Consider the following 19388-nt stretch of genomic DNA (forward strand, 5'->3'; position numbering starts at 1 on the left):
TTTCATCAACAGACGATTGTTCACAAAAATTCATCTGAACCAACCTCATAGTACATGCTTGCAAACTCATCTTGTCCCCAGCTCTGGGGCCAACCAAGTCTGAGAGAATCCAAGGAAACCTAAATCACTTTTGACAGCTTACTATTATCTTAGTCTGTTGGTACATATGAAACTAACTTACACAGTGCTGGACACACAGTAGGCGTTGTTCCTCAGGTCTAATTGGTAGATTTGCCCTCATGTTTATGAGCAAATTCATTATCTTGTGATCTTGTTCAAGAATCAACGTCATTATCTTTTCTCTACATCTCTAGTCTATAATTTGTCAATAACTGAAGTTTCTTTTCTTTCTTCTTCTTTTTTTTTGAGATGGAGTCTCACTCTGTCACCCAGGCTGGAGTGCAGTAGTGGGATCTTGGCTCACTGCAACTTCTGCCTCCTGGGTTCAAGTGATTCTCCTGCCTCAGCCTCCCAAGTAGCACAAGAATGTGCCACCACACCTGGCTAATTTTTGTATTTTCAGTAGAGACGGTTTTACCATGTTGGCGAGGCTGGTCTTGAACTCCTGACCTCGAGTGATCCACCCATCTTGACCTCCCAAAGTGCTGGGATTACAGGTGTGAGCCACTGCACCTGGCCAAGAACTGAAGTTTCTTTTATGATCAGTTCAGTCCATGTAAAGGCCTGGCTAGGTCTTTCATACTTGCTTCCATGTCTCTCTAACTTTACTCATTCAATATGAGTGTTTATTAGATAATTTTTGCCAGTGTTAATGCTTGTCATGGAGATCCAAAGCGTCATGTTTCCTAGAAGCAGAGATTGAGATGGGAAGTCTTAGGCAAGTGGTTTAGTGAGGGAATGCCGCAAAGGTAGGAGGGATACAGTATAAGGCAGGGGAAGAAGCAAGGCAATGATGTGATTTGATGGGGCACTAAGAAAAGTGAATTATACCCATACAGGTTACTCTCCCCGTCAGCAAAGATGCTGGGCTGTGATACCCCTGCCATCACCAGTGATTGGCTATGGACCACCCCGAGACCAGGGATGAGTGAAAGCCCATGCAGACTCTCTAGCTTCTCTAGGCCAAATGTATGAGCATGTGTACTGGTGAACACGGCTGTGTGATGATTTTTGTGTGCTCTGGGCACTTTTGCCTTCTAAGGGCTCCTTCCTTCATTAAACAATATATTAAAAATTAAAGTGGTGGGGCTGGGCGTGGTGGCTCATGCCAGTAATCCTAGCACTTTGGGAGGCCAAGGCCGGTGGATCATGAGATCAGGAGATTGAGACCATCCTGGCTAACACGGTGAAACCCCGTTTCTACTAAAAAAATACAAAAACTTAGCCAGGCATGGTGGCAGGCGCCTGTAGTCCCAGCTCTTTGGGAGACTGACGCAGGAGAATGGGGTGAACCCAGGAGGAGGAGCTTGCAGTGAGCCGAGATTGCACCACTGCACTCTAGCCTGGGTGACAGAGGGAGACTCTGTCTTAAAAAAAAAAAAAAAAAAAAAAAAATTAGGTTGGTGGGCTGGGCATGGTGGCTCACACCTGTAATTCTAGCACTTTGGGAGGCCGAGGTGAGCAGATCACCCGAGGTCAGGAGTTGGAGATCAGCCTGGCCAACATGGTGAAACCGCATCTGTACTAAAAATACAAAATTAGCCGGGAGTGGTAGTGTGAGCCTGTAATCCCAGCTACTTGGGAGACTGAGACAGGAGAATCGCTTAACCCAGGAGGCAGAGGTTGCAGTGAGCCGAGATAGCGCCACTGCACTCCAGCCTGTGCAATAAGAGAGAAACTCCATCTCGGAAAAAAAAAAAAAATTAGGGTGGTGATGACCCCAACATTCCATCTGAATGCCTGTGCTGAAACCCAGAGGCTGTTTCTGAACCACTGCATAAAAAAGCATTAAAAATAAATTTTATGACTGCATTGATATACATATGAATATAATCCAGGTTGGATTATATTTGTTTATTTATTTTTAGATTTTGAAAGAGATTAAAACATTTTCATGGGTTTCTAAATGCATCATGGGACCTTGGCTTTGTGCCTACTGTGTGTAACGGATAAACTGGCCCTGCAAGTGAAGGTGGAATCATTGGAGAGCCAGTCCTGTGTGGTTCAGGGATGCTGGAGTGCCAAGTGTGTAGCTGGTTTTGTGTCTGGTCTTTGCTTCATTTGCTACCTGCCTGGATTCCAACTAACCCTATCACCTTCTTTTTCTAAAGTCCATGCTCTTCTGAGACCGTACTGGGTTGAACAACAGTGTCCCCCCAAAATTTATGTCCTCCTGGAGCCTCAGGATGTATCTTGTTTAGAAATAGAATCCTTGTAGATATAATTAGTTAAATTTAGGTGAATGTCCTGAATTAGGGCCCTAAATTAAATGACTGGTGTCCTTGGAAGTGGAGAGAACACAGCAGCGTCACCGCCATTGACTATGGAGGCAGAGATTGGAGTGATGTAGCCAGAAGCCAAGGAAAGCCAAGTTTCCCAGCAACTATCAGAAGCTAGAAGAGAGGAAGGAACAGTTTCTTCTTTAGAGCCTTCAGAGGGGGCATGCACCTGCTGACACCTTTATGCTGGATTTCTAGCCTCCAGAGTGATGAGAGAAATTTTTTTTTTTTTTTTTTTTTTTGAGATGGAGTCTCGCTCTGTCACCCAGGCTGGAGTGCAGTGACACGATCTTGGCTCACTGCAAACTCTGCCTCCTGGGTTCACGCCATTCTCCTGCCTCAGCCTCCCGAGTAGCTGGAACTACAGGTGCCCGCCACCACACCCGGCTAATTTTTTGTAGTTTTAGTAGAGAAGGGGTTTCACCGTGTTAGCCAGGATGGTCTCAATCTCCTGACCTCATGATCCACCCGCCTCGGTCTCCTGAAGTGCTGGGATTATAGGCGTGAGCCACCACGGCCGGCCTAAATTTTGTTGTTTTAAGTCACCTAGCTTGTGGAACTTTGATATGGCAGCGCTAAAAACTAATACAAAGTATCTCTGCAAATGTCTTTTTTGAATCTTAGGCCTCTCTGGCTTTGACTATCTTGGTACAGTTGGGCCCAGACTCCTAAACTCTTTGCCCATTACTTTCTAGAGCTTGCTGTCCACTTCCCAGCACAGATATTTAATCCTGCAGTACTGAAGAGCAAACAGAGAATTGTTCAGGTCAGAGAAGTTACCAAGGTAGCTTTCACCCTACCAGAGTAGCTCCCTTCCTTCATTTCATCACACTATCAGCAGTGCTGGATGCCAGAAGAAAATGTAACAATGTCTTCAAAGTTCCAAAGAAAATTATTTGCTTTTGAAGACAGGAAGAGAGGAAGAGAGGTGCACTTGTTTAATATCTTTCTCTTATCCCCAATTCAGAAGGAATAGCCATAAATACCCGGTCCATAAAACTAAATCTTTCCTAGTTTTTAAGCTATTTAACAACAACAAAAAATTGGTTGAGAAATACAAGCAGGCCAGGTGCGGTGGCTCATGACTGTAATCCTAGCTCTTTGGGAGGCCAAGGCAGGTGGATCATGAGGTCAAGAGTTCAAGACCAGCCTGGCCAACATGATGAAACCCTGTTTCTACTAAAAATACAAAAACTAGCTGGGTATGGTGGCGTGCGCCTGCAGTCCCAGCTACCTGGGAGGCTGAGGCAGGAGAAGAGAATTGCTTGAACCCAGGAGGCAGAGGTTGCAGTGAGTTGAGAACACACCACCGCACTCCAGCCTGGGTGACAGAGCAAGATTGTGTATCACACACACACACACACAAAAGAAATACATGCAGATATGAAGATGATATGCTGCAAAATCTCATAGACTATGCGTTACTTGAGGAGAAGGACCATATCTTTTTACTCAGTGCTCAGCATCTAGTACAGTAACTGGAATATCATAATTTTCCAGCTATTGCATTGATCACCAAGCTTATTTAGCTCACGTGGGTCACTGGGCAGATGTCCGGAGCTGCAGCACATGCACAAACCCTGAAGTTGCATCATTTGAATAGGATCTTGGTTTCTTTGGTGACATGTGTGAATGAATACTTATGTTCTCCAGGTAGTACCTCCTGGTTTGATCTTGAAAACTCTTGAACAAGTCTTCAAAATCAAATACTCTCCACTTATCTGTTGATATACTTGCCCTTTAGATATAGTAATAATTCAGGAACACCAACACAAAGTCAAAATTTGACAAGGGAAAATTTTTGTAAGTGATTTAACACACTTCATTTCTAGTAAGTTTTTGGATATGAAAAGTAATTTTAATGATTTACTGAGTACTTAGTATAAACTGGGACTATGCTAAGCACTGTCTATGTAGCATGTCACTTAATCATCATAACTAGCCTATGAGTTTGTAAATTATCATTGCTTTCTTGGTGAAAAAATTGAAATATAGATGGATTAGTAAATATGCCTATATGTGGCAAAGGTGGGATTCCGATGGTTGCTTTCCTAAATGAAAAACACTGTGCCAGTCGGGCGTGGTGGCTCATGCCTATAATCCCAGCATTTTGGGAGGTTGAGGCAGGTGGATCACCTGAGACCAGGAGTTCGAGACTTGCCTGGGCAACATGGTAAAGCCCTGTCTCTACTAAAAATATGAAAATGAGCCAGGTGTGGTGGCGTGTGCCTGTAATCCCAGCTACTCAGGAGGCTGAGGCAGGAGAATTGCTTGAACTCAGTGGGGAGAGGTTACAATGAGGTGAGATCCAGCCACTGCACTCCAGCCTGGGCAACAGAGTGAGACCCTGTCTCAAAAACAACAACAACAACAAACAAAACAAAAACAAAAACAAAAAACACTGTGCTGATGAAGCTGCAGCTTTAGTGTACTGAAAATCATCTAAGGGAGTTTAGGCTGGGCATGGTGGCTCACGCCTGTAATTCCAGCACTTTGGGAGCTGAGGTGGGTGGATCACGAGGTCAGAAGATTGAGACCATCCCGGCTAACACGGTGAAACCCCGTCTCTACTAAAAATATGAAAACTTAGCCTGGCGTGGTGGTGGGTGCCTGTAGTCCCAGCAACTCGGGAGGCTGAGGCAGGAGAATGGCATGAACCCAGGAGGCGGAACTTGCAGTGAGTGGAGATTGCGCCACTGCACTCCAGCCTGGGAGACAGAGGGAGATTCCATCTCAAAAAAAAAAAAAAAAAAAAAAAAAGAAAGAAAGAAAAGAAAGGAAAAGAAAGAAAATCATCTAAGGGAGTTTAACAAAAATGCAGATTGTTAGGTTTCACTCCTACAGAATCAATGAGTCTCAGGCTCAAGAATCTGCATCTTTAACTATAACCCCGGTGACTTGGATCAAGTGGTCCATGAACCACCTTTGAAAAGCACTGCTCTATACTACGAGATGCCAAACACACAGTGTGAATTATTTTGTATCCAACAATATTTTATTCAATACAAGTTTGCCCCTTGTGTATGTCTCGCTGTTCCAGCACCATTCATTGTAATGACCTTTCTTTCTCCACTGCGTGTGGTTTCATTTTTGTCGTAAATCAAGTGTCCGTATGTACTCAAGTTCTAGGCATGACTCTCCTATTTTATTCTCTCTATATAATCCCTATCATCATCCATTGTAAACACACTTTGAGAAATTCTTCTGTGGATCAAAGGGCAAGAAACCTTGGAACACCCCATGAGTCATTTTGTGAGTGGGCATAATATCAATAAAATTTAGAGGTGGTCATTTAGAAAGCAGTGCCCGGCATTTCCTGGAATCCTCATTTAAATACATCCATATGATCTACCAAATACAATTTCTGATGTTTTCAGAAATCTGTGTATAGTTCAGTAACACCCAGGAACTACTCTTTTTCCCTCTTCATTTTCATTGCTTTCCTTCCCCAAAACCTCTTTTGCCAAATCAGTAGTACAACATTTTGGAAAACAAGTTCTTTTTCATTAAGAGTACCTTATCTCACATTCAAACATCATCAGGAAAGAAAGATAAAATATAGACTTAGTAGTATTTATCTCTCAGCTGTTGTACATTTGAACAAAGGTTTCACCTCCCCAGCGATTTGCTACTGCCTCAGATAGGGTACCTGTTGTAAGTGTAGCTTGACTGAGTTCGATTTAAAAATAAGAAAAAAGGCCCGGTGTGGTGGCTCACCTTGTAATCCCAGCACTTTGGGAGGCCGAGGTGGGCGGATCACGAGGTCAAGAGATTGAGACCATCCTGGCCAACATGGTGAAATGTCATCTCTACCAAAAATACAAAAATTAGCTGGGCATGGTGGTGCACGCCTGTAGTCCCAACAACTCAAGAGGCTGAGGTGGTAGAATTGCTTGAACTCAGGAGGCAGAGGTTGCAGTGAGCCAAGACTGCACCACTGCACTCCAGCCCAGACTGGTGACAGAGCAAGACTCTATCTCAAAAAAAAAAAAAGGAGAAAAAAAAACCCTCGATATATTGTACATATTTGTTCCCTGGAAAAAGATACTTCTGTTTAAATGTAGTTTAATACCAGCAAAGTAATTTTGTCAAACAAGCTCCTAAAAACAACTTTTAGGCCAGGCACGGTGGCTCACGCCTGTAATCCCAGCACTTTGGGAGGTCAAGGCAGGCGGATCATGAGGTCAGGAGTTTAAGACCAGCCTGGCCAAGATGGTAAAACCCCGTCTCCACTAAAAATACAAAGCTTAGCCCGGCGTGGTGGTGGGAGCTTGTAATCTCAGCTACATGGGAGGCTGAGACAGAGAATTGCTTGAATCCGGGACACAGAGGTTGCAGTGAGCCGAGATTGCCCTACTGCACTCTAGCCTGGGCGACAGAGTGACACTCCATCTCAAAAAACAAAACAAAACAACAACAACAGCAACAACAACAAAACAAAAAAATCTTATTTTTATAATATTATATAAAACAAGTTAAAAAGATTGCATTTGTGATGAATCACAGATGAGGAAACTGAGGCACACAGCTGTGAAATTACTTAGCTAAAACCATGAAGGAAATTGTATAAACAACAGGAGAATTCACCGCATTGCTTTTCAGTGAGTTCTGAGGTTGGAGGCGGTCACCCAGCTGGATTCCCAGGGAGGGCAGCAGCTTTCCATTAGAAATAGTTCAGGCTCGCAATACCAAGTTTCCATTTATATCTGTAGTTGTGGATAGTCAAGTGGTGACCCAGTTGGTCACAGGAAAAGTGTGTGGGCTAAATGAAGGTTTGCTATTCGGGTGATTACAGTATCACCACCTCCAATTCTGAACACTAATACCTCAACAGCACAGAAAGGGATTTTAGTTTTGTTTTGTTCTTCCGTGTAGGGGGTGTGATGGCCTCAGAATGAGCCATGTTATGTGGTATATACCATTTCTCCATTCTCTGTCAGTAAGAAGCCCAACAACTAAGTGTTGAAAGAATTTCAATTACTCTATAGCCAACTGCCCAGCACGTGGGACGTCAGCTGATGAATTGATCAACTGGTGAGAAGCAAATAGGTTTGGAGACCTTAGAAGTCACCCATAGCTACCATGCTAATGGCAGAAGTGCATGGGCCCTCCTCTTTCTGCTCAGACAGCATATTCTCTACTCTTCTTTCTTTCTTTTTTTTTTTTTTTTTTGAGACAGGGTCTCACTCTGTCACCCAGTCTGGAGTGCAGTGGCATGATCTTGACTCACTGCAACCTCCGCTTCCCAGGCTTAAACAATCCTCCCACCTCAGCCTCCCGAGTAGCTGGGATTACAGGCATGTGCTACCATGCCCGGCTAATTTTTGTATTTTCAGTAGAGATGGGGTTTCGCCATGTTGACCAGGCTGGTCTCAAACTCCTGGGCTCAACTGATCCACCTGCCTCGGCGTCCCAAAGTGCTGGAATTACAGGCGTCAGCCACTGTGCCCAGCTTCTCTGCCTTTTGAGCATAATTAGCTGAAAATTTCCTCCAGTAGTGTGCATAATTATCCCAATGACCGGTACTTTCTGTGTGCTAGTCTAGTCATATTTTATTGTCATATTAGAAATAAGGGTCATTATGTTAATGGTTGAAGTGGATGTTTTTGTTAGCCATTGTCCCTGACAGGGGAGTGGGCAGTGCTGGGGAACAGGATGGTGAGTCACATCTGTAAGAGAAAAGGGAATTCCCTTTGAACATATTTCTCAAGCTTCCCTGATAATATGGGTTACCTGCAGTGTTGGTTAAACATACAGATTTCCAGGTTTTTCCTTTGGAGATGCTAATTCAGTAAGATTGAGATACGTCCCTGGAACATGTATTTTTAACAACCATGTGATTTTTGTCATTAGAGAAGTGTTGGAAGCACTACCCTATGAAGTATGATTTTGAAAAAGTGGTCAGAGACCGGGAGTCCCTGATTTCCAAATATCCACCATCATTGCCTTGGAGTATTTCTCTCTTTCTTACCACTTTCTCAAACCTCTAATGTCTGCCTCCCACTAATTACCATTCAGCCCCACCTGGTTGTCTTATTCTTACCTCTAATTTATCGTGTCCTCATCATTTCACCTCTGTCAACAATTTGCATTCCATTTCAAGTCATATCCATTCTACACACTGAGTCACAGTGGCACGAAGTGATTTGCTAGTCCACCCTATATCATGCTCTTCAAACCTTTTTACGTTTCCAATATTGCATTTTCTGCATAGACTGCCTTCTCTCACTATTCAGCCCATTGCACTTCTGTTTCTTCTTCAAGAGTTCATACATCATTTCCTTAGGGAAAGCTGGCTAAGCATATGCAGAAACATGAAACTGGACCCCTACCTATCACCGTAGACAAAAATTAACTCAAGATGGATTAAAGACAAATGTAAGACCTCAAACTATAAAGTTTCTAGAATAAGATCTAAGAAATCCCCTCTGGACATCAGCCTTGGCAAATAATTTATGACCAAGTCCTCAAAAGCAATTGCAGCAAAAATAAAAATTGACAACTGAGACCTAATTAAACTAAAGAGCTTCTGCACAGAAAAAAAGAAAAAGAAAAAGAAAAAAAATAACTATCAAAAGAGTAAACAGACAACCGACAAAATGGCAGAAAATTCTCTAACTATGCATCTGATAAAGGATTAATATCCAGAATCTATAAAAAACTTAAATCAACACACAAAAAAAACCATAAATCCATTAAAAAGTAGGCAAAGGACATGGACAGATACTTCTTAAAAGAAGACATACATATGGTCAACAAAAATATAAAAAAATGCTCAGCATCACTAATCATCAGAGAGATTCAAATCAAAACTAGAATGAGATACCATCTCACATCTGGCAGAACGGCTATTAGTGAAAAGTAAACACAACGGACGCTGTCAAGGCTGTGGGGAAAAGGGAACGCTTATCCACTGTTGGTGGGAATATAAATTATAGGTAAGTGCAAAAGTAACTGCAGTTTTACTGTGATGGCACAAACCTCAGTTACTTTTGCACCAACCTAATAGTTAAGCCACTGCGGAATCAATTTGGAGATTTGTCAAAGAACTGAAAGTAGAGCTATCATTTGACCCAGCAATCCCATTTCTGAATATATACCCAGAGGAAAATAAATCATTCTACTAAAAAGACACATGCACTCATATATTCATTGCAGCACTATTCATAGTAACAAAAACATGGAGTCAACCTGGGTGTCCATCAATGGTGGACTGGATAAACAAACCACGGTTATAATCCCAGCACTTTGGGAAGTCAAGGCGGGCGGATCACGAGGTCAGGAGTTCGAGACCAGCCTGGCCAACATAGTGAAACCTCGTCTCTACTAAAAATACAAACATTAGCTGGGCATGGTGGTGCACACCTGTTGACCCAGCTACTCGGGAGGCTGAGGCAGGAGAATCACTTGAACCCGGGGGGCAGAGGTGGTGGTGAGAGATCATGCCACTGCACTCCAGCCTGGGTGACAGAGCAAGACTCCATCTCAAAAAAAAAAAAAAAAAAATGTGGGACATATACACCATGGAATACTATGCAGCCATAACAAGAACAAAATCAAGTTCTTTTCAGCAATGTGGATGCAGCTGGAGGCTATTATCCTAAGTGAATTAACACAGAAACAGAAATCCAAATGCTGCAGGTTCTTACCTGTAAGAGGGAGCCGAACATTGGGTACTCATGGACACAATGGGACGCAGATGAGAACAATAGACACTGAGGACTCCAGAAGGAGGGTGGAAGCGATGGGGAAGGGGCTGAAGAACTTCCTGTTGGGTACTATGTTCACTCTCTGGGTAATGAAATCATTTATACCCTACACCTTAGTATCAAGTAATATAACCATGTAATAAAGCGGCACATGTACCCACTGAATCGAAAATAAGAAATGGAAAACAAAAAATAAATAAAACTGAAAATAAAATAAAAGGAAGTCTTCTGCAGCTCCTCCAGGAGGAGTTAATTCTTGCCTCTGTCTCCTGACACTTTGGATTTCTCTTGTCTAGAATGCAGGGTGTATCGTAATTATTTGTTTTCTTGTCTGTGTCTCTCAGTAGGCAGCATGCGTAGGGACAATGCCTTCATCTTTATATTCCAGTGACTAGCAGAGTATACAGTGGCAATTTTAGAGATATTTGCTGAGCAAACTTTAGGCTTAATAACTTTATTGAATGATTACTATCAGATAAAAAGATATGGGTTAATTCAAAGGAAAAAAGTCATATGAAAAAGACACATGTACACATATGTTTATAGTAGCACAATTTGCAATTACAATGATATGGAACCAATCTAAGGGCCTATCAAGCAATGAATGGGTAAAACAAAATATAGTACATATACACCGTAGAATACTACTTAGCCCTGAAAAGGAATGAAATAATATTTTTTGCAGCATCTTAAATGGAGCTGGAGGCCATTATTCTAAGTTAAGTAATTCTGGAATGGAAAACCCAGTATCACATATTCTCCCTTATAAGTGGGAGCTAAGCTATGAAGATTCAAAGGTATCGGAATGATATAATGGACTTTGGGGACTCAGCAGGGAAGGGTTGGAGAAGGGTGAGGGATAAAATACTGCATATTGGGTTCTGTGTACACTACTTTGGGGACAGGTGCACCAAAATCTTAGAAATCACCACTAAAGAATTTGTCCATGTAACTAAAGACACCTGTACCCTTATTGAAATAAAAGCTATTGAAATAAAAATGGGCCTGGCGTGGTGGCTCACGCCTGTAATCCCAGCACTTTGGGAGGCCAAGGCAGGCGGATCACGAGGTCAGGAAATCGAGACCATCCTGGCTAACACAGCAAAACCCCGTCTCTACTAAAAATACAAAAAATCAGCCTTTCGTGGTGGCGGGTGCCTGTAGTCCCAGCTACTCGGGAGACTGAGGCAGGAGAATGGCTCGAACCCGGGAGACGGAGCTTGCAGTGAGCCGAGATGGCACCACTGCACTCCAGCCTGGGCGACAGAGAGAGACTCCTTCTCAAAAATAATAATAATAAAAAAACAAATAAATAAAATAAAAATGAAAACGTTATGGGTTTATTTATGTAACTCCAGGTATTCATTCATTCATGGGTCCATTTATTTATATGCTAAGCATGTAAGTGGAGAGATGCCTATTTTTTACTTAACATTTTTTTTTCTTTTTCTTTTCTTGGGTTAACTTCAGCCTGAATAGATACAAATATAAACTAATTATATAATGAATGAAAGATTTGCTGCAGTGAAATGGTGCCAAGAAGGACACGCACTGGGGACAGTGGAAGTGTATAGAGTGTGGGGTGAGTGCTGCTGATGAAAAGAAATGGTCTAGGGAAAAGGGGAGTGCAGAGCCTTCCAGGCCCAGGAAACAGTCTGCTGAAAGCCCTGGGGTGGAAGGGAGCATAGTCAGACTGGGAACCTTAAGACAGTGTGTCTGGAGCAGAGACAGCAAGTAGACCTATGTCCAGAAGAAAGACTGTTTCCCAGAGCACACAGATTCTCACAGGCCCTTTTAGGAAGCTTTGTCTTTATCTTTTTTGTTGTTGTTGTTGTTTTCGAGACGGAGTCTCGCTCTGTCGCCCAGGCTGGAGTGCAGTGGCGCCATCTCGGCTCACTGCAAGCTCCGCCTCCCGGGTTTACGCCATTCTCCTGCCTCAGCCTCCGGAGTAGCTGGGACTACAGGCGCCCGCCACCATGCCCGGCCAATTTTTTGTATTTTTAGTAGAGACGGAGTTTCACTGTGTTAGCCAGGATGGTCTAGATCTCCTGACCTGGTGATCCGCCTGCCTCGGCCTCCCAAAGTGCTGGGATTACAGGTATGAGCCACCGCGCCCGGCCTGCCTTTATCTTAAATGCAGAGAGAAACCAGTAAAAATTGGAATGGTTTTGGTACATGTGCTGTTACATTTTCGTGAGAATTACATTGGCCAAATGATAATTTGCTCTATTGCTTATTTTTGTGTTGACCACGCCAGATTCTTTAGGACGGGAACCATAGCTTACATTTCTTAGAGTTCCCAGCATTTCATACTATACAGCAAGTAGGGTGGGGGACCAAGAAATGTGTGCTGCCTGTTCTATTTCAGATTCTTGAGAGTGAGGTTTTATATAAACACACTTAGAAAGAAACTTAGTTGGCTGGGCACTATGAATCATGCCTGTAATCTCAGCCCTTTGGGAGGCAGAAGCAGGTGGACTGCTTGAGCTGAGGAGTTCAAAACCAGCCTGGGCAACATAGCAAAACCTGTCTCTACATTAAAAAAAAAAAAAAAACCAACAACAAAAATTAGTTGGATGTGGTGGCATGTGCCTGTAGTGACAGCTACTTGTGAGGCTGAGGCAGGAGGATCACTTGAGTCAGGGAGTTTGAGGCTGCAGTGAGCTGTGATTTCACCACTGTACTCCAGCCTGGGTGACAGAGCAAGATCCTGTCTCAAAAAAAAAAAAAAAAAAAAGAACTTAGTTAACCAAATCCATTGGATAGCTAGCTATGCTATACAATTTGTGTGAAAATGGTGAGAAATTAACATGGTGGATGGACAGCTGGTTATCCATTAATAACTTGATTGAAAAAAAAATGTTTCTGAAGTGTTTGGGAAACTAATAGCCAGGGTTAGTTGCAGAAGAGCCCACTTCCCTTGTTCAATTAAGTTATTTTATTGCTCACGATGTTTGAAGTTTTGCCATTACAAAATCATTATTCAGGCCTTGAAAGACTCTTTGGTCTTTAAAAAATCCCCTTTGAAAATATAAATACTAATGTCGGGTAAAAGATGTACTAAATTTGTCAGCTGACATCTTTGGGATATTTTCATAAGCTCTAAATATTAAGGATATTAAGAATACACACACAAACACACACTTGGGTTAGAGCAGGCACATCTGTGATATGGAAGTGAAGTTAGTTGGTGGCCAGAAATGAGTGTCATTTTGTGAATGTTGGCAATGATTCTGCCATTGACCGTCACTGAATCTGTCCGGAATTAGGTTTCACAGTAAAACAGAGCGCTTGTCTCTCTAATCTCCAGGACACTATGAAATTTAATCATATGATGAGGAAAAGTGTGATGAACTTTGGGATGTGAGCTGCTTTGTTATATAAGCTGAGCTGATGGCACCGTCTACACAAAGTCTTTGCATTTCCTTCCTTTCTTCCTTCTCCCCTCTCCTCCCCTCCCCTCCCCTTCCCTCCCTTTCTCTCTCCCTCCCTTCCTTCCTTCCTCTCTCCCATACTTTCTTCCTCCCTTCCTGCCTTCCTCCCCTCCCCTCCCCTCCCCTCCCCTCCCCTCCCCTCCCCTCCCCTCCCCTCCCCTCTCCTCTCCTCTCCTCTCCTCTCCTCTCCTCTCCTCTCCTCTCCTCTCCTCTCCTCTCCTCTCCTCTCCTCTCCTCTCCTCTCTTCTCCTCTCCTCTCCTCTCCTTTTTCTTCCTTCTTTTCATGGTTAATCACAAGCCTTTAATGAGACTGGGCCACAGACCTGATCACTCAACATCTGATATAAGGAAGGGGGAGGTTAAATACCTGTGCAGGGTGTCAGTGAGCCATAGCCCACAGCCAATGTTCAGGAGTGTGTTGGATGGGTCTATATGATCCGTAGGGACTACTAATCACGGGGGCTCCATGCGGGGGCAGGACCAGGTGGGGTGGGGGTGTCCCAGTGCCTGCTGCATAGCTCTCTGGGGCTGTGGCCTCCTCTCAGCTCAGCAGGCTGCAGGGTTTGCCTGCACCACGACACTCACTGGTTTTATGGCAGGAGGCAGAAGCCGTGGAAGTGAGTGGAAAACAGAGCGCACAGCTGACTTCATTGGATACTGGTGACACTTCATGGCTGTGACCCAGAATGAACTAACACACGCAGGGACACAGGGCGTCACTGGTCCCAGGCCTCTGTCCATGACCAGGCGGTCAGCAGAAGGACTTCTGCACCTCACTATGCAATAAGGCTTTGTGTTTTTTTCTTTTTCTTTTTTTTTTTTTTTTTTGAGACGGAGGCTGGCTCTGCCGCCCCGGCTGGAGTGCAGTGGCTGGATCTCAGCTCACTGCAAGCTCCGCCTCCTGGGTTTATGCCATTCTCCTGCTTCAGCCTCCTGAGTAGCTGGGACTACAGGTGCCCGCCACCTTGCCCGGCTAGTTTTTTTTTTTTTTTTTTCTTTTTTTGAGATGGAGTCTCGCTCTGCCGCCCGGGCTGGAGTGGTGCAGTGACCGGATCTCAGCTCACTTCAGCTCACTGCAAGCTCCACCTCCCGGGTTCACGCCATTCTCCTGCCTCAGCCTCCCGAGTAGCTGGGACTACAGGCGCCCGCCACCACGCCCGGCTAGTTTTTTGTATTTTTTAGTAGAGACGGGGTTTCACCGTGTTAGCCAGGATGGTCTCGATCTCCTGACCTCGTGATCCGCCCGTCTCGGCCTCCCAAAGTGCTGGGATTACAGGCTTGAGCCACCGCGCCCGGCAAGCCTTTGTGTTTCAACTGACATCTGAAATTCACTTTTCAGGAACAAGTTATTTGTATAAGGTAAGGATTTCATTAGAATATCAGTACAGCTAATATTAAAATAGTGCTTTCTTGTCTTCCACCAAATTCTCCAGACTGCTTTATTTGTCCCATTGCTCAGCAAATTCCTAGTTGTTGGAAGGGAGATGAATGGGGAGAGTCCCTGCTGAGGTTTTGGGGTGAGAGTGGTTTTTCCAGATTATTCCATGATAATTTGAAATTTTCACTCTCTGCATGATGGGGGCACATTTCCACTGTATGCTTTCCATGATGATTTTTCTTATTTCCCTTTAGGGTGTTCCCCACTGTGCCCTGTGGATTTCTACATTACTTTGAAGTTTGGCAATTGTGCCTCATTGAATCAATTGGTGACATGGCAAATCTTGTATTAAAAATAGTTTTTAAATGAATAAAACCATTCTATTAGGAAATGTAACTACGTTATTTTCTCACAGATTCACCAGAGATGTCATAGATCTTCTTTGGGATTTCAATAAATTAAAAAATCACCACCTATGGATAAATATGTCGTTATTCAAGCCTCCACACTAACCAAAAACTGATCTGCCCATTTTTTAACCTCTTCCCCTGAGAGATGCTCAAGTTCTATGATTCACCAAGTAGAGTCTTAAGTCAGGGGACAGTAAGCAGTAGTTCAAATCTGGCTAGCAGAATTTCTCTGTAAATACATTTTTATTAGAAATTAGCCATGCCATTTGTTTAAAGGACTGGCTGTGGCTGCTTTTATGCTACAGCATCAGAGCTGAGTAGTTGCCACAGAGTCCGATGACCCACAGCACTGACAGCTTTGACTATCTGACCCTTTACGGAAAATATTTGCTGATATTGGACTAAGATATGTTTCTATATATTCTTTGGCCATTAATTAGGCTTGAACTCCTTGAAAGCACAGACTATCTCCTATTTCCCTTTGTATCTTCAGTGCATATCACACTATGTCTTGTTAGAAAGAAGAGCTCAGGTTCAAATGAAGGAAAGGAACCTAATCGAACTGTAAACATAATCATGGGTGCCCCCTCAAAATCTTAAATATCACAGGAAAGAATCATTGAAAACCAGCCACTGGGTGATTTTAAAATTTAATTAATCAATTAATTAATTTTTTGAGACAGACTTTAGCTCTGTTGACCAGGCTGGAATGCAGTGGTATGATCTCAGCTCACTTCAACCTCCGTCTCCTGGACTTAAATGATCCTCCCACCTCAGCCTCCCAAGCAGCTAGGACTACAGGCATATGCCACCACACCTGGCTAATTTTTGTATTTTTAGTAGAGACAAGGTTTACCATGTTGCAGAGGCTGGTCTCGAACTCCTGACCTCAAGTGATCCACCCACCTTGGACTCTCAAAGTGCTGGGATTACAGGTGCGAGCCATCGTGCCTGGCTGAATGATTTTTTTAATAACGACAATTTTAGATTGATTCTCAGAAATATCTGTGTCAACAGGGCAGACTCTGCTCTTGGTGCCCTCCAAAGGGTTGCCTGTGTTCTCATTCCAGCAATCCAGGGGTGGGAAGAGACCAATGCAACTTTTGCTTTACAAAGAGAATTTTCATGCCTAATCTCCCAAAAGTATTTCTAAGGACGCCCCCGTGTCAGGTGCTGGGCAGCATGGCCAAGAAATAGCTAAGCCAGGATGCTGAGGATAGTTGTATTCTCCACTCACTCTTCCAGCAGGCAAATTCTGTTTTGCAATTTGTTATTACATGAAAAAAAGGAAGTGTTTGGGAAGCAATGTAGCCTGCACTCTGTACTTTTTCTACCCTTGTTTGAATGCTCTTTGTTGACTTTGCCTACATGTGTAAATTTGAGAAATGACTGGAATGTAATTTTTTTAAATTGATGTATTTAATACCTTGTTTGAGGAAGCATTGGAAAGGGCTCAGAAAAGGTAATCTTGGGTAGTTTCCTTAATATCCAAGCCAAAGGTGGCAAATACATAGCAAGTTTATTATCAGTCTGACCCCTTTCCTCCCTTCTCCTACCAGATGTCGCTAACAGATCACTGCATTTTTTTTTCACACAGACCCTCAGAATCCTTAAAATGTGCCCAGATAGCCACCATTATTAGAATTGGCACATGAGGTGAACTTACCTTCCCAAGCTGATCTTACGTCTTTCTAGGTATGAGAATCTTGAGTGATGTAAGTCACATTTCAGTTGGATTTGCATACGTTTTCAGCTAGATTTTAGTTAGATTTTCACAAAAAGCATTACCATCTTAATTGTTTGTGAAGTTTACTTAGGCAAAAATTATGTATTTCAAGGCAACACTAGATAAAACTTGATGCTTTTTGAGCCCTCGTCTTGGTCCTGGCAGGTGATTTAGGGCCTTGGAAAGGAAGAAATCTCATATTCTGTGTTGAAATTATGTTAAAACTGTGCAGACATCCAGTTTCCAAGGTCCCTGAGAGAAAACACACATACAGACACACGTGCACATGTGCATGCAACAATGAATTAAGGAGAAAAGAATTAAAGCTGTCTTGGCCTCAGTTTCCAATTTGTAAAGTGAGAAAGCAGACGAGGTTTCTCAGTCGGACTGGAAAGTTCTCCAAGGTCACTTCCAAGAGTGTAGCAGACATCTCACCTCCTGTTGTCCGTATTAGCCCTTCATGGACAGTGAGATTAAAAACACAGGTTGCTCTCCAGTGAAACTTTAATTGCAGAGCTTTAATTAGAAAAAGAAACAAAATACTCTTAGATTCTGTTTTTTTTTAAATTTTATTTTAATTGTGTTTTTATTGTTTCCATTTTATTTCAAAAGAGAAATGAAAACCTCAAGTTTCCAAAGAGCTGCACACATTTCTTCCCCATACAACTGCTTTAGCAGGTTAACCTAAAACGATTTCCTAAAACGTACTTTTAATGAGAAACTCCAATCTCCAAAATTTGTCTTGAACATTTTTTTTTTCTTCAGACCTCTTATAGGACTCTGGAGTTTCCATACCTCAGTGCCAAGAACATAGCAAAGGAATTTGACTCAATTTAGTAATTACCTTGTGTTAGTCTAGCTCAGAGTTGTTTTGCTCTTAATGGCTTAGGAGAGCCATTTGGATACTTTCATTCCAGCAATACAGTTCCAATGGGAAGGTGGGTGAATGGCCATGTAATGTTTAGCTTATTATAATGGCCATAGCCAAAGCTTTTGCAGAGTAAATTTTTACCAGACTTGGACTAAGGATGGGTCATTGTGGAGGAAAGCACAAGAAAATAGGAGGGAGAAAATAAGGCTGGGAGAGTCCTTTCCCTCTCCAAATTAGGCCCCAGGATTATAGTGGACATTTGTTTTAGTCCTTTCTCATAGCCAGAGGGAAAGGTTTCCCCAGAGTTCTCACCATGTGCTTCCAAGATCCTGACGCATCCTTACTGTATTAGTCAGTGTTCTCCAGAAAAACAGAACCAGTAAGATATATATAAGCTATGGCCTGAGAACCAAAGGGCCCCATGGTATAAGTCTCAGTCTGAGGGTAGGAAAAGATTGATGCCCCAACTCAGGCAGGAAGGTAGAAAAAAGGAACAAATTCTTCTTTCCCTCATGTTAACTCATAAAATTAACCATACACCAAGGTTTCACAGTGGAGCATGTACATTAAACCACAGATTCTAAAACTATCTATGGTGAAGGACTCCCCACCCCTGCATCCACTGTGGATTGATACTTGTGTAAAATACAACAAAAATGAATCAATGAAGAAAATGACATACAAGACTGGGCGTGGTGGCTGATGCCTGTGGTCCGTGCACTTTGGGAGGCCGAGAAGGGTGGATGATGAGGTCAGGAGATCGAGACCATCCTGGCTAACACGTCTCTACTAAAAATACAAATAATTAGCCAGGCGTCATGGCGGGTGCCTGTAGCCCCAGCTACTTGGGAGGCTGAGGCAGGAGAATGGTGTGAACCCAGGAGGCGGAGCTTGCAGTGAGCCGAGATCGTGCCACTGCACTCCAGCCTGGGTGACAGAGCAAGACTCAGTCTCAAAAAAAAAAAAAAAAAAAAAAAAAAAAGACACACAAAAAAAGACATACAGAATATAAGCCTCACATTTTTATTATCAGATTGAATTGCCCTGTCAAATTGCAGTAAAATTTCTAACCACTCTCAATTTCTATATTCATCTTGTCACACATAGTCACAAAATGTGTGGACAGGGACTGGTCCACAGATCACGCTTTGAGTAGCCTGACTTAGCTAGACCATTAGTGCTTTCTGGTTACCAGTGATTATTTCAGGAGTATTCTTATAACCTAAGCTGGTCCTGGACCCTCAAAGTTGGGACTTTACTTGGGAATGCCAGGACAATGATTCTCCTTTCTCTTGGCTGGATGCCGTCTTTGGCCACCAGAGACATGGGCTGAGAATGAGTGAATACTAAGAAGGCAGATCCAAGGGAGAGAAAGTGAGAAGCTGGATCTACTTCTCTATTGTGGAGAAATAAAAGCCCATAAGTTAACATTTTTGTATAAACCAGAATTCATCTGGTTTT

General features: G+C 43.0%; 1 non-coding gene across 1 annotated transcript; it reads left to right on the top strand.

Annotated features, from left to right (window-relative positions):
* Positions 1-1825: 1825 nt before the first annotated feature.
* Positions 1826-1893, top strand: LOC115894083. Its single transcript, XR_004054131.1, has one exon. It is a non-coding gene; the product is annotated as a small nucleolar RNA SNORD95 (small nucleolar RNA).
* Positions 1894-19388: the final 17495 nt, after the last annotated feature.

The sequence above is a fragment of the Rhinopithecus roxellana genome, chromosome 16 (assembly GCF_007565055.1).
Source record: "Rhinopithecus roxellana isolate Shanxi Qingling chromosome 16, ASM756505v1, whole genome shotgun sequence".
Taxonomy (NCBI): domain Eukaryota; kingdom Metazoa; phylum Chordata; class Mammalia; order Primates; family Cercopithecidae; genus Rhinopithecus; species Rhinopithecus roxellana.